The sequence below is a fragment of the Erinaceus europaeus genome, chromosome 11, assembly GCF_950295315.1.
Source record: "Erinaceus europaeus chromosome 11, mEriEur2.1, whole genome shotgun sequence".
Classification (NCBI taxonomy): Eukaryota; Metazoa; Chordata; class Mammalia; order Eulipotyphla; family Erinaceidae; genus Erinaceus; species Erinaceus europaeus.
Genome location: NC_080172.1, coordinates 15,218,942 through 15,235,665, shown reverse-complemented (window position 1 = coordinate 15,235,665; position 16,724 = coordinate 15,218,942). Strand labels below are relative to the sequence as shown.

The window sequence follows — 16,724 nt, the reverse complement described above, 5'->3', positions numbered from 1 at the left end:
TCAAGGACCCAAGTCTGAGCTCCTGGTCCCCACCTGCAAGGGGAAAGCTTTGCCAGTGGTGAAGCAGTGCTACAGGTATTTCTCTTTCTCTGTCGTTCTCTATCCTCCTCTACCCTCTCAATTTCTGGCTGTTTCTATCCAATACATCCGGATATTAAAATTAATTGTGTGTGTGTGTGTGTGTGTGTGTAACCATAAAGAATATGTGGTATCTATATGACATGATATATCTGAATCTACTCTTCTTTTATTTTCTCTAGTTCATAGCTGTATAAATATCCCTGGAAGGGGGTCAGAGGGTAGTTCAGTGGGTTAAGCACACATGGTATGAAGCTCAAGGATGGACATAAGGATTCCGGTTCCAGCCCCTGGATCCCTACCTGCAAGGAGGGGTCGCTTCACAAGCGGTGAAGAAGGTTCGCAGGTATCTATCTTTCTCCCAATCTCCACTTCTCCTCTCAATTTCTCTCTGTCCAATCAAGTATAACAGAAAGAATGAGAAAAAAAAAAGGGGGAAGAGGCATGGCAGACAGGAGCAATGGATTCAATTCATAGTGCCAGCATTTTGCCCCAGCAGTAATACTGTTGGCAATAAAATACAAATTAAAATAATAATAATAAACTTTTAACTAATCTGCTTTGGTTTACTGCACTAAAGCAAAGGACTCTGGGGTAAGAGAAGAGAGGTGGGCAAAAGGCCTTTCAGCTCCTGGTTCAGGATGATGAACATGAACTGGAGTGCTCTGGAGACAGCTGTCATGGGGAGATGAGCAAGTGTACCCACATGCCAACAGCTGTGCTGTAAAACCATCGACATCCCAATAAAATTTAAAGGAAAAGAAAAAAATTGACTTTTTAAGTATATTTGTATTCTCCCCCCCCAAAAAAAAAAGTGGTAAGTGTTATGATTTGAAATTATGTCAGACTTAATATTTCAAACCAGCTCTTCAGTAATTTCTGGGAATAACGGTCTTGTGAATTTATACAAAACAGCATTCCAGCATTCTAATCTCCTATGAAGCCAAAGTGGTAAACAATCTCTTCTTCAAGTTGCTTCCTCTCTCATGGTCACCACTGACGCAGACATCAGCTGAAAGAGAGGTCTCCAAGGATTAGGCAGTACGCATTATACGTAATTTGGCATCCACTTGTAAACTCCAAGGAGTAAATCAAATATCAGCGGCTGATTGTGGAGCTGAATTGCTTCCTCTTTGCTAGTTTCTCACAAAACTGTTTGCATTCAGCTTCCCCTCTCCCTGGCAGCAGCCACTTCTGATGGAAGTCTATTCTCTCAGACTTGCTTCTATTTAGGAAAAGTTGCTTATATTGTTGTTCTCCAACCTATTAATAACTTGTAAATGAGTTACACATGCTGGATTTTAAATAACACAAATATTTTTCCTGTGGTATTTTCACTCTATTTCTCTGTGCTCTGATTTCTGGCTTGCTCTCAAGATTATGAATTCAATAATATCTTCACAAAAGGGTAATATGGAAAACATACACAGGACATTTCTCACAGCCATATAGATAAAATTATCACAGTTTTATTGTAGGTTTTTAATGAGTTCTGTCTTTAGGATTTACATAAACGGCATATGAGAAAAGGGAGTCAGTCAGCAAGATAGTTCACCTGGAGAGTGTGTCTGTTTTTGTCCTGTGCCTGAGCCAAGTTCCTATCCACCCCCTGTCCAGAAAGAAACTTCAGTGCTGTAGTATCTTTCCCTATCTCACTCTATTTTTGGTATCCATCTGTGAAAAAAATAAAAAGGTTAGGAGAGATTAAAAATAAAAAAAAGCCCAGTAAAGCAAAAAAAAAAAAAAAAGTGGCAGAATCAGGTGGTGGCACACCTGGTTAAGCACACACATTACAGTGTACAAGGACCTGGGTTCAGGCCCCTGGTCCTCACCTTCAGGGGAAAAGCTTCACAAGGGGTGAAGCAGGGCTGCAGGGTGTCTCTGTCTCTCCCTCACTATTTCCCTCCCCCCTCAAATTCACTTTGTATCTATCCAATAACAAATAAATTTTAAAATTAAAAATGTGGTATGCTAACAATTTTACATAAATTTAAATACTGTCAAATTTATGTTAATCTAGGTCTTTATAGTTTATTAACATATGATTATAGTAGGCTATATTTGAAATAACACTAAAATATGTACTATGTACCTGATTAGCTTTTTATGTCTTCACTTAAACTAATTTTGGGCAAGGAGTTCACAGAAGTTGTTTTGAGAAATTATTCTTCAATATATGTAATAACTTTTAATCTCAATATATAAAGACTTCTTTCTTGTCTAAGGTGTATTCATGTATAAACAAAAATCCTGCTGACATCTTGCAAACCAGAGACATCTTGCAAACTAATAACACAGAACTAGTCCTTTTCAATTAACAGATTTTTAAAAACAGTTAAGATGCAACTGAAAAATGCAAATCCTTACCCTATAAAACCCTGTTAAGAACTTTTGTTTCCTTTCATTTGCTCAAGTATCAGTTCTGTTCAGGTCTGGAAATGATTCTTCATCACTTCCAGATCTGGACCACAAGAAATTTCCTTCCCTTGCCATCAACCAACACTTAACCAGTTGAACCATCACTGAAGCCTTGCCAAGTAAACAAAATATCATCCAACATAAAGGGTGTGTGTGTGTGTGTGTGTGTGTGTGTGTGTGTGTGTGTGTGTTACTAATCCTCCCAGACATGGCCCATTCCTCTGCCTTTACTAACGTCTGTATTTTAATTATATGTAGATTCAATCTGATGAACTACATCTTTCAATAGAGCTTAACTGTTCTCATATCTATGAAGATCTTCTAATTCGGCCTGGATAGAATTAATAATTCTGTTTTGTTCCTACTACATGATGCTCACACTCCTATTATATGCCTACAACACTCTATTGTATTCATTTATTTGCATGTTTATCCAGTCTTAGTGGACTATCAATTGCTTGAAGATCTGACTTACATTTCCCTTATATTTATGTATGCAGGTCCTAGCAAAAAGACGGACATTATTACATGATTCTAAATAATTTCAAAATGAGGATAATGAATCTCTGTTGTACACTAGGAGATAAATTTAAATGTGGCCTCTGCAAAATTTTCAAAGTTTGGGTTCAGAGGTCTGACTTTGCTGTGAAATTTACTACTTTTTCCCACAAGAAATCGCACAGAATCACTTACACCATGCTTTTCTACTCCATGAAAACACACTACTGGAAGGTTCTAAACTATTCTTCAGAGAGAAATGACAAGGAAGATGTTGGCTCGCTCAGGAATTGACAGACTTACTTGATGTGGGACCTGGGTAAAATAATAAAACCTTTTAAAAGTTTGGTCATATCTAGGACTGCATTGCTCTATACTAACTTTTTTAGACAGGGAGGGAGGGGGAGAAAACAAAGGGAACAGAAGGGAGAAGGGGGAAGGGAAGGGAAGGGAAGGGAAGGGAAGGGAAGGGAAGGGGGAAGGGGGAAGGGGGAAGGGAAGGGAAGGGGAAAGGGGAAGAAGAGGATAAAGAAAAAATGGGAAAGAAGGGGAAGGGAGGGAAAAATGAAAGAGGGAAAAGGAGAAGGGGAAGGAGAAAGGGAGGGAAGGGAGGATGGGAGGAAGGAATGAAGGAAGAAAGAAAGAGGGGGCATACCAGATTAAGCACACATGGCACAAAGCTCAAGGATCCAGGTTAGAGCCCCTGGCTCCCTGCCTGCAAGAGGGGTCACTTCAAGAGGCAGGTCTGCAGGTGTCTATCTTTCTCTCCCCCTCTCTGTCTTCCCCTCCTCGCTCCATTTCTCTCTGTCCTATCAAAACAACAACAGCAATAACAACAATAACAACAAAATGGAAAAAATGGCCCCTGCTCCCCACCTGCAGGGGAGAAGCTTCACAAGTGGTGAAGCAGGTCTGCAGGTGTCTTTCTCCCTCTTTAAAAAGAAAGAAAGAAAGAAGTAGGGAGGGAGGGAGAGAAGGACACTAAGGCACAGCATGGAGGCTTCCTCCAATATGGTATGGCAAGTCTTGGGTCATCTGCTTGACACAGCAGGCTCACTACTGAGATGTGTTAGTTTATCAACCCATAAGTTTGTTTATTTTTAGTGCTACTGGCTTTGTACCTCTACATCTCCAATGCCTCCAGCAGCCTTTTTTTTTTTTTTTTTTTTTTTTGGTCACTGATATATTACAAAAGGAATAGCCATTTGAAAGTGACACACAGAGTGAGGTATAAGGAAGAACTGAAGGTTCCATACTCTAGTGGCCTCTTTTCATCCCTTTTAATTTCAGGAAGAGAGAGACAGAGAGAAAGAGAGGGAGAGGATGGATGAGAAATACCATAGCACTGACCCATTTTCTCATGAGCCTTTCCCTAGTGCCATACATGATGCTCTCATGTGGCACTATGGGCTTGAACCCGGCCTTTGTGTATATAGTAAAATCTACCTGGTGAGCTGAGCTACCACCTGGCCCTTAATTTAATTTTCTGAAGTCTCAGCTTTCCTCAAGTGCTATTGAGAGATGATAATAATTACTACTATCTCAGTATTTCATCTTCTGCAGATGAAATCTGTCCAAGAAATATGCTGGGTTGTTGATGTATGACACGTAAATGTTCCAATTTGGCAATAACATTTACCCCTACAACCAAACAATCCCTGAAACCACGTTCCTTCCCATCCTGGCAGAACATAGAGTATACGTTCTTGAAAGATAGGATTAAAATGAGGTTGTGCCAGAAAAGCAGATCTAGACTGCACACAACTAACAAGCCTATAGGAATGAGGGCTTTCCTTTTTATTTATTTTCCCTTTTGTTGCCCTTATTGCTTTTTATTGTTGTTGTTATTGATGTCATCATTGTTGGAGAGATCAGAGAGAAATGGAGAGAGGAGGGGAAGACAGAGAGGGGGAGAGAAAGACACCTGCAGATCTGCTTCATCGCTTGTAAAACGAAGCCCTGAAGGTGGGGAGCCTGGTACTCGACCCGGGATCCCTAAACCTGGTCCTTGCACTTTGCACCATGTGTGCTTAATCTGCTGCACTACCGCCCAACTCCTGACTTTCCTTTATAGCTATTTCTTTTTCAATTTACCTGTTAGAATGTATATGCATGCACACACGCATGCATGCACACATTATTTTGCATGACATATAAATACATATATATATGATATAAACATAATATTATCTTTGCTCAGGAACTTAAACATCAGCAAGTTGGAGAGGCAAATAAAAGGAGACGCCCTGTTTGCCAAACAAGCAGCAAAGGTTCAGAAATCCAGCTTCCTGGTACTGGCAAATATATCTGAATTTTGGAAATGGTATTCACTGAAAAGAGTCATAAAAATGAGATGCCCCGTGGAGAGCAGTCTGGAGAACTGTCAGAAGGTGAGAAGTGGACCTACCCTATGACCCTGCAATTCCTCTCCTGGGGATAAATCCTAAGGAACCCAACACACTCAGCCAAAGATCTCTGTGTATACCTATGTTGATAACAGCAATATTTGTAATAGCCAAAGCCTGGAAGCAAACCAGATGTCCAACCACAGATGAGTGGATGAGCAAGTTGTGGTCTATATACACAGTGGAATACTACTACACAGATATTAAAAATGGTGATTTCACCATTTTCAGCTCATCTTGGATGGAGCTTGAAGAAATCATGTGAAGTGAAATAAGTCAGAAGCAGAAGGATGAGTATGGGATGATCTCACTCACAGGCAGAAGTTGAAAAACAAGATCAGAAGGGAAAACACTAAGCAGAACCTGGACTGGAGTTGGAGTTGGTGTATTGCACCAAAGTCAAAGACTCTGGGGTGGGTAGAGAGAGTTCAGGTCCTGGAATTGTTGTAGTGTTGTGTGGAGAACTGGAAAATGTTATGCGTGTACAAACTACTGTATTTACTGTTGACTGTAAGGTATTAATCCCCCAATAAAGAAATAATAATAATAATAATGAAGATGGCAAAGAAGAGATTTAATGGTCACCTATAGCATGATTTCTATAGTTATAAATACTAATTATAGATCAATAATAAAAGCATTTATTTATAAATCCCATTTATTATGCAACTGCATATATACTTTCTTTGGAAAAATATTTATTTACTTATTTATTTATGATAGAAGGAGAAAGACAGGGAACCACAGGGCCTCTCTGGTACAGGGATGGAACTCGACAAGCCCTGCTAGTTATCCACTGCTACTGGGCCGCCTGCCTGTATACTAATAGCCATTGCATTGTGCTTTAGAGATCAGTGAAGCATATGATATGTGACTTACCTTTCAACAAAATGGGTAAAAAAAAAAAATTGCCTGCAAGTATATCAAGTTGTCCCGCTCCATGAAAGTAGAAGCAAAAGATACCACCTGATTTGTTCCCAGGGGCTCTGATTTGTTCACAAGGGACTGCTGAGGGAGATGGCTGGCATGGGACAGGAAGCATGGGATGCAACCTTTGACATCTCATAATTTTCAAGTGCAATAGAGGTGCAGTAATAATAGATTACCACAGATAGCACTGTGGTGGGCTGGGTGGTGGCACACCTAGTACAGTGGGTTCAAGCCCTGGTCCCCTTGTACTTCTGATACCTTACTTCTGAAATGAAGCTTCACAAGCAGTGGATTAATATGGCAGGTATCTCTTCCTCTCTACCTCATTCTCTATTAAGAAAGAAAGTAGTGGGGGGCTGGGTGGTGGCACACCTGGTTGAGTGCACATGTCACAATGCACAAGGGCCAGGGTTCAAGCCCCCGGCCCCCATCTGCAGGGGGAAAGCTTTGCAAGTGGTGAAGTGGGGCTGCAGGTGTCTCTCTGTCTCTCTCCCTCTCTATCTCCCCCTTCTGTCTCGAATTCTGGCTGTCTCTATCCAATAAATAAATAAAGATAATTTTAAAAAATTTAAAAAAGAAAGAAAATACCAAATAAATAAGTTTTTAAAAGTACTGTATGAATAAAGCACATCAATTTTGTTGTAGTCCTTAACAGTGCTGATATTCCAGTTAATAAATCTGTATTCTGAAATACATGCCAAAATTTCACATTACAAATGTTCAAATTCAGATCAAATATGCATTTACAAGCCCACACCACATAAATACATACACACATGTGAATCATTTCCACTGTAATAGCATATGTACTTCTGGAGGTTCAAACAATTCAACAAAAGTAATAATAACCCAAACCCTAGGAAAATACTTCTGAATAGAGGAACATCTCATTTGAAAAATATAAACAAAGCAACATGAATGAAAGTGTCTACAGATAAGTGCTAATTTTTTTTTCCTTAGACAATACAGTTGAATGGAGATAATGTGAACAGAATTTTTAGAGTCAGTTAGTTATTTGAATAGAATGAAGCTGACAAAACTGTCACCTCCTTGAAGCTGGTTTAAGAAAATCTCAAGAGAAAACGAGAGACTCAGTTCTACAGAGGGCATTTAGAAACACTCAAAGCAGAGCAGAATCCAAAATAGCACCTCCAGAGAACTGTGTGGCAGAAAAATCGTCCTTCCTCTCCTCTGGCTCCTCATTCTCCAGGCCTTGTGTTTCCTGCCTAGTGAGCATGACCTCTTAGCCCCTTTCCAACTCTGCAAAGCAAGCCTTCTATTCTTTTTTTCCAATGATTTTGTCAGTGCAGCCCAGAGATATTACCCCATTTGTCCTTCTAATTTCCAAAACTGAAAATCTTAGCCCCAGACAACACACCATATAAGTTTCTTAAAGCCCTTTGGAGCTATCACTAAATATTCAGACTTTTTTTTTTTTCTCAGATGCTGATGATCCTTAGGGGCATCAAAAGAAGTCATTTAAAAGTCAAGGACAGTTTATATTACAGAAGGTTTTAAAAGATTTTTATTTACTGGTAAAGTCTGGATTTGCCTCACAAATTTTCCTAGTAACAAAAGCCGTGTAGCAAACATGTTAATGTCACTGTAGCCTCATTCAGAATATTACTCATTCTTTCTGTTGTTTTGCTAATTCAGTAGTTGGGAAAGTTTGAATTTCCCAGTAGTGTGACCATGGTACTATTTCTGTATCTTCAGCACTCGCTTATTTTCAATTTAGTGACAAACATATCTGAATGTTTATTCAAACAAAAGACAGGGATTGTATGGGGCCAGGAAAAATAACTCACTATGTAGGGCACCTGCCTTGCCATGCACACTGCCCAAATTCAAACCCCAGCACCACACAGGAGACTCTATGGTACCTAAGTGGCCCAGTGACGTCCCCAAGCAAACGCATGTCAGCTTCTCTAAATAAATACATAAATCAGATGACTGGGAAATCTGCTACATGAAGAAAATGTATACTCTCAAGTAAGAAGTAAAATACGAGACTATTTTTCTTTCATGAAATGCAATACCCTAATCAATTTTCAAGTTTCACTTCGTCATCTTAACCATCCAATGCTGGGCCGAGCTTCATTGACAGACGACCCGGGACTCATGGCTGGGTTGTAGGCAGTATCTCTTTATTCATGCAGGACACAGCACAATCTAAGCCAAGCTAAGCTAAACTAAAACTAAAACGAACAATGTTGTCTTTATATATACTTCCCAAGTAGGGTGTGAACAGGATGTGACATAGAGAGGGTGGAGAGAAAAGTGACTGGTGAAAATCAGGGTGTGACAAGGAGAGGGGGCCGAGCAGGTGAGAATTCTACCACTGAACCACCAATGCCCTGGAGGGAAGGTGGTGCTTTATGTAAATGTAAAAGTGATTTATGTAAATAGACCGCAGCTTTGAGTGGGATCAAACTAATCTCATACAGACATACTGGTGTTTAAGCCGGGGGAGCTGGCATACTATCCAACAATCCAAAGCACATACTTAATAACAATATGACATTAATAACTTTGGTCATGGAACTATCATAAAAATTAGCTGATGTTAACTTGTAACAGATTTACCTCATGAATACTGCAAATTCACAAGAAATAATACCCCAAGAAAAGAGTATATCTTCAGAAATATGAGTTCAAGAAACTAGAGTGAAAAGGGTCCAGCATGGAGCTCTACTCTCCTAGATGTGACAAGATCAGTCTAGGCACACTAGCAGGTGTGTCTATAGCCTTAGGTGTAAGACATTTCAAAGCAGTAAAAAAAAGAAAAAAAATAGAAATAGAAACATGAACCAAAGAGAAATATCCTCACTCCTTTTAGCCTTTCATCTACAGAAACCTCTTTCAAAGAAAAAAAAAATCAGTAATGTGGATGGGACAGATAGAGACCTGCCCCTTGGTGGGTGGCAGCTCTAAGGCCCAGCTTCCCTTCTGCAAACGTTTCATAGCCACAGGCACCAAAAATACTTCCTCTTTCTGTACCCCCAGAGCCCCTTCTTTTACTGCCAAGTACCTCACAGGTATGGTTAGAAATGACCTCTTTCCACATCTTCCCTTCTGATTTACTTTTCTAATTCTCATCATCTCTCTCCAAGGTCTCCAATGACCTTCCTTGTTCTTGCTGAATTTGAGGTCTAATCTCCTGCAGATGTTCACTTCTTTCATTCAAAGCCTTCTTTCCTTCTGGCTTCTGAAATTCTAACTATGCTTTTTAATTATTTGCTTCTACTGATCCTTCTCACATTCCCCAACGGCACATTATTTTAAATACATGGTGTGAAAACAGACATGAGATTAAATCATCCTTGCAGTGTCACCACATTCCTCCTACAAAAGGCTGGACAGATAACTAACTTGGTCTTGATTTTATTCAATCTGTGAAAACGAGGTAATAGCCACCTGTAGAAAACTAAAAACCTCTCATACACACAAACACATGTCCATTTCTCCATCTAATATATCATGTGGCTTTTGCTTTTTAAAATCGTTTATTGATGTATTTATTATTGAATAGAGAGAGAGAAATTGAGAGAGGAGAGGGAGAGACAGAGGGTAAGAGACAGGGAGACGCCTGCAACCCCTGTTCAGCATTCATGAAGATTTCCCCCTGCAGGTGGGGACCAGAAGCTTGAAACAAGGTCCTTGTGCACTCTGGTGTGCTTAACCAGGTGTACCACTGCCTAGCTCTAGCCTTTAATTTCTAAGTCACTAGTTTCACAGTCACCATAAAATTGTGTAGTCTTGTGACGATAGGGATTCCTGATTTATGTGGCAGCATATCACAGTGTAACTACTAAAGCAGGCTGCTTCTATTCAACTACTGATCCCCTCAGAAGACACAACATTACTTAAGACAAGTAGTTTGGACTCCTGGCGCCTCATCTGAAATGCAGAAATAACATTACTGTCTATCACATTATGCTTAACTTATGCAAATTTCAGTGTTAAATGTTTACTAAATAAAACAAAGTCGGTGATGTTACCAACACTGATTTAAAGAGAAACATGAAATTCTGAAACTTCTCTTTTAAAAGATTTGTTATTTTTACTTGCCTGTTTTTATTTGATGACAGAGAGAAACTGAAAGGGATGGGAAAAGAGAGGGGGGAGAGAGAGATTGAGAGAGAGAGAGAGAGATTGAGAGAAACATGTAGCACTGCTTTATCACTTGCAGGACTTCCTCCCTGCAGGTGGGAACCTGAGGCTTGAACCTAGGTCCTTGCACCTGGTAAGGTGTGCACTTAACTGGGTGCACCACTGCCAGGCTCCAAACTTACAAGCCTTACACAAAACAAAACGGGTGTTTTTTTTTTTTTCTTAATTCTTCTTTCTTACTATTTCCATCACTGTCCTGGCTATAACACTTTATAACCAGCTGATGATTAAAGAGATGCCTACCCAGCCTCTCTAATTCTGGTCTTTCATCTGTTTTAGTCAATTTTTCATATAATTCCAAATTGCCTCATTAAACACTAACACTGCCTTTTTAGATCATGTCTTTCCTTTTTAATATATTTATTTATTCCCTTTTGTTGCCCTTGTTGTTTTTTTATTGTTGTAGTTATTATTGATGTCATCATTGTTGGATAGGGCAAAGAGAAATGGAGAGAGATGGGGTAGTCAGAAAGGAGGAGAGAAAGATAGATACCTGCAGACCTACTTCATCGCCTGTGAAGCGACTCCCCTGCAGGCAGGGAGCCGGGAGCTCGAACTGGGATCCTTATGCTGTTCCTTGCGCTTTACGTCAAGACCATGTCTTTCTAAGGCTAACTCAGTCTAGGACTCTGAGATGCCCTAGGTAGGTGAGATGCTCTCACCTACCTTTATGCAAGCCACATGTAAGTGACTCTCTCCAGTTCCTCTATGACTTCCACGCCTTACTATTTTGTTGTTATTTACCTCTGCCAAAATATGCCACATCCTAAGTTTTCAAATCTCATACATATTTCAAGAGCCAAATCAGATTCCATTTGCTCGAAGGAGTCTTTACCAGATGAGGTCCCATCCTCAGCTTAAGCAACATTGCCACAGGGTACGTTTACATCAGAAAAAAGAAGCTTCCAGGCGCTGGGTGGTGGAGCAAAACTTAAGCACAGACATTACAGTGCGTAAGGACCCAGGTTCTTGGAGCAATGGAATCTGACTTGGCCCTCCCCTCCCTTCCCTTCCCCTCCTTTCCTCTCCCATCCTTCCTTTTCCCATGGCCTCCCCTGTTCTTTTTAGAGCCAGGGAGGGGATGAACCATTTCATGTATGAACCATTTCACCTCCTCAGGACTGCCTTTTCATTCAGATACAAATAGACTGGGGAAACACTAGAGCAGTGGAGCTGTCCTCTGGTGTCATGGTACCTACATGTATTACTGGGGCTCCAACTGGGACCATGTACATGACACTGTGAGTGTCTGGACCCCCCCCCCCCCCATTCTCTCTTTGCTTTAAAGATCTTGTGAAGGCGGCCAGGCAGTAGCACATCCAGCTAAGTGCGCATATTACCATGCACAAGGAACTGGGTTTAAGCCCCTGCAGAAGTGCTGAAGTAGGTTCCAAGTGTCTCTTTTTCTCCTTCTTTATCTCCCTCCCACTCTCTCAATTTTACTCTGTACTATCCTTTAAAAAAAAAAAAAAGGAAAAAATGGCTGCCAGGACCAGTGGATTCATTGTGCCTAGCCCCAGCAATAGCCATGATGGGAGGGGCTTGCGAATACCTCAACTGTAATGGTATTACATATGAATCTATTTTTTATTTTTGTTCAAAAATTCTTAGGTATTTAACTGTACCTTCTTTCATGAACAGATCCATTGTTGACCATAAGTAAAAAGCCTTGTGCACACAGATGTGAATATACATTAATTATTAAGCAACTCAAATTATTCAGCAACTTGACTCTAGGTCTGTTTAGTGGTATGGTAAAAAATATTTTGTCCCTCATGAATAGGTGTCCTAGTCAGGTGTTCCACAGAAACCGAAACAAAACAAAATGAATTCTACCTGTCCATGGTCAAGATTATTATCCATCCCTCAACTTGACCACTTCCACCTGATCTACCATATGCAGATTACTGAAATTATGCAATGGGAGATTGCAAAGCATGAACACATGTGATATGTTAATAAGTCTGATGGGAAGAGTCATAGTACTTTTAGGATGCTAAGTGTGTGGAAGGTCACTTTTTTAAAACTATGTTGTTTATATTTATTTGTTTGTTAGTTTCTGGATGGAAACAGAGAGAAATTGAAAGGGGAAGAGAAGGTAGAGAAGGAAAGAGGGAAATAACCACAGCTCTGCTTCCCCAGTTGTGAAGCTTTTCCCCTGCAGATGGAGACCAGGGGCTTAAACCTGAGACCTCACACACTCCAATGTATGCACTTAACCAGGTGTGCCACCACCCGGCCCCTTGTCTTTATGAAAGAGGTTCATTTTTAAAATTATATTTTTTAATTTATTCTTTGCCACTAGAGTTATCGGTAGGGCTGGTGCCTTCACTATGAACCTGCCACTCCTGGTGGCCATTTTTTTTTTCTATAGACAGACACCTGAAGACCTGCTTCACCACTCCTGAAGTTTCCCCTTGTAGATGGGAAGCAGGGATTGAACCCACAACATTGTGTGGTAATGTATGCACTCAACAGGGTGCACCACATCGCCCCCCCACTCCCCAAATATTCATTTTTACTGGTGCATTGGGCATTTGAGATGACGTCTTCAGTGTTCCCCACTTCTCATGTGTCATTTTTTTTTGAGGGGAGCATGCCTTTAAAATCCACTTACAGCATAGGTCACTCTGTTGCCCATGAGCTGAGGAATGTCAAAGTAGCTAAGCTCTTGAGTATCCAGTATGTATCTAACATTTATATTTAAATATTTTAAGTTCTCATATAATCTAATGGCAAATTTAATCACTTTTAAAACATACATATTTTTCTAGACAAAGTTGCTCTTCATTCTAAAAATATGTTCAAGCTATAAAAACTGATAAAAAAAAACCCCACATATTTCCTCCATGCTAAGTTTGCTAATCAGAGTAAATTCATTCTTTCTTATCACTGTGTTTTCTATGAGGAAATTTCTGTTCTTTTTTTAGATGTGGAGGGTTGCTTTTCTGACAGAACCCCCAAGAACTAAGGACTCTGAACTGCAAACTTGTCCTTTGTCCTACTTGTTTACTAGTCTTATCAGGACACATGTGGGTTGCCAATGTGATTCTAAGATAAAAATTCCAAAAATATAATGAGATGTTTTTCTGAGAAATATCACCAATGCCATGAAAATTCAATGGCTGGTTTTCACTTTGTACTTGAATTGAATGGTACTGTTTTCTTGCTATTTAATCACTTTTTTTTACATAGGTAAGACATATAAATTTATTATTGTAAACTAAGTACTAGAGAAAATGCATACTGTTGAGAAAAAAACTGAAAATACACTTTTTTCCACTTTATTTTTTACAGTAGAGCTGTTGACACATAGGGACAACCTCTCACTTCTCTATGCTAGGGGGCTGCAAGACACTCCCTCCCCTCCAACCTTGGTCCTTTCCACCACTGTGCACCAGTGTCACGACATCCAAAAACTCTATGCCACATGACTTAGATAAATAAATGTTTCTGAATATACAGACCCCCTCTTAAAACTTATCACAGCATACTAGTATAAATATAGTATATATATATATATATATATATATATATATATATATATATATATATATATATATGGATAAGTTTGTATCCTAAATTCAACTATAAATGATAGTTACTAAAAGGATATGTCCCAAGCCAGTAATATAAGTGTTTTTATGACATCTTGCAGGCTAATTTAATTCAATTATCAGCAAAAGAAGCAAAAATAAAATAAGGTAGGGGGGCTAGGCAGTGGCAAACCTGGTTAAGTGAACACACTAAAGTGCTCAAAGGCCCCTGGCTTCAAGCCCCTGGTCCCCACCTGTGGGGGGAGGGGAAGCTTCACAAGTGGTGAAGCAGGGCTGCAGATGTCTCTCTGGCTCTCTTCCTCTCTATCCCCCCTTCTCTCTCAATTTCTTTCTCTCTATATTCAATAACAAATAAATTAAAATATATTTTTTTTAAATGGTAGGAAATTACAAGTGTGTTTTCTCAATGTTGCAGAAGAATACTGCCTAGATGAGTGCTGAACTTGTCTTTTTCTTTGCTACAGTTCTGAAAAAAATCTTCTACTGCCATCTGCTGGCTATTTATAGTCAATGGCTCTTAAAAAAAACGACTATAACAATCTTTTTTTTTTTTTTTCCCTCCAGGGTTATTGCTGGGCTCGGTACCTGCACCATGATTCCACCGCTCCTGGAGGCCATTTTTCCCCCTTTTGTTGCCCTTGTTGTTGTAGCCTCGTTGTGGTTATTATTATTATTGCCATTGTTGATGCTGTTCGTTGTTGGATAGGACAGAGAGAAATGACTAGAGGAGGGGAAGACAGAGAGGGGGAGAGAAAGACAGACACCTGCAGACCTGCTTCACTGCCTGTGAAGCGACTCCCCTGCAGAGAGGAGCCGGGGGCTCGAACCGGGATCCTTACGCCGGTCCTTGCGCTTTGCACCACATGCGCTTAACCCACTGCGCCACCGCCCGACCCGAAACAATCTTCAGACTCTTGCCTGTCTTCCTTCATATGTAACTTACATAAGAGACAGTGGCTATATTCCATTATGAATATATTCAACAAGTGGAAGCTCACAACCACATTTTCTTGTCTGGTGACTATACACTGGCCCACACTACTCCAAAAGGAAGAATATCAAGTTTCCACTCTATCCTTCCCCAGAAAAGGCACTCAAACTTATTCCTGGATCAGTTCTCAATGTTTTAAACTGAATTATCACAGGCTTAGCTGCAGAGAATTTACAAATGAAAACTATCAATTAGCTTCAGAAGTTTCATTCTCCAAGGCAAAGAATCACAGGCCAAACTTGTATTTTTTCAAGGCTTCTTGAGAGGAAACTCTAAGGATGTCAACATAGTACTGAAGGAGAATGCTAATTGAAAGATCTATGGTTGGAACTGAAATATTCCTTTTGGGATGAGTCTGTATCTTGACATATAAACATGATTTTAAAAGCTGAATGGGTGTGTTCACATTCCTGAAGCCAGTTTCATATCTCTTTATCTCTTCTTTCTCTCTTTCTCTCTCTCTCTCTCCCCCTCCTTCCCTCCCTCCCTCCCTCCCTCCCTCCAGGGTTATTGTTGGGACTCAGTGCTGTCACTATGAATCCACTACTTGTGGCAACCATTTTTTCTTTTCTTTTTTATTGGATAGAACAGAGAGAAATTGAGAGGAAGAGAGACAGAGACTCCCCTGCTGGTGGGCAGCTGGGGGCTTGAACCAGGATCCTTGCGCGGGTCCTTGTGCTTCTTACACTACGTGTGTTTAACCCCATGTGCCACCACCCAGGCCCCCTCTCACTCTTTCTTTCTTCCTCTCCCTCCTTTGGAGAATATAACACTTTTTAAAAAATATTTCCTGAAAGTTTTTAAGAGAAATATTAAGTCTAACTTAAAAAGTATTTTATAACTCAGAGCAGACAAGGAGTATTTTCAATAAATAATACATCAATTCTCCCTGCCAACAATAAACAATTGAAATCATTTTCTAGTTACTACATGTTACAAGTATATAAGTTACACTATAGGATTTTTCATAACACCTTGCTTCATATATTCTAAAAATATCACTGAAAAAACAAGATGGGTTTAACAAGGCATTTTCTTCAAAATTAATGTTAATTAAGTATAGTGTGAATCAGAAGGTAATGTCCCAACATACAAATCCTGGTGCTTTCTTTTACATCCCTAGACATGAGCAAATTTGTCTGCTAAGGCAAGAAGAGCCGTCTGTAATTCTACAGTGCTATAATTAAGACTTGAACAAATTCTGCTACCAAAATAATTACCAGAGTGGGTGGTGAATACAGCCAAGCAAACTCTAATTATGGAAGGCAGGTTTTCTAAGATCTTATATACAAGAAGCAAAGGCAAGATCAGGTAGATAAGTTAGTTTATCAAGGCAATAATATAAATACCCTGTTAATAATCAGTGTAAGCCCCCTTTTGGTGATATCTGTTAACCTCTCAGAGTTCAAAGGTACTTTAAGAAGATATTTGAGGATGGTTTTCTTGAAACCCTGTCCAAAAGCGTTACCCAGAAAAATAAACCTGTAAAACTACTGAACATTTTCACTCCTAGAACCAAAATAAAAGTAACAAAATTCTAATATGAATTCCCACATAATTTTTCATCTTATATATCAAACAACCACCAGTATTATTTTTTACTATATTAATTACTTTTTAAAATTTCTTTATTGGGGAATTAGTGTTTTACATTCAACAGTAAATACTATTATT

At 39.6% G+C, this 16,724-nt stretch overlaps 1 protein-coding gene and 1 long non-coding RNA gene across 2 annotated transcripts in view; one reads left to right on the top strand and one right to left on the bottom strand.

The window, feature by feature from the left end:
• Positions 1-16,724, bottom strand: part of ADGRV1 (adhesion G protein-coupled receptor V1) — a 561,037-nt gene that overhangs the window by 269,000 nt on the left and 275,313 nt on the right. The window lies entirely within an intron of this gene.
• LOC132541305 (uncharacterized) lies at positions 289-5,953 on the top strand. The gene is made up of 3 exons (XR_009552466.1): positions 289-424; positions 2,538-2,615; positions 5,195-5,953. It is a non-coding gene; the product is annotated as an uncharacterized LOC132541305 (long non-coding RNA).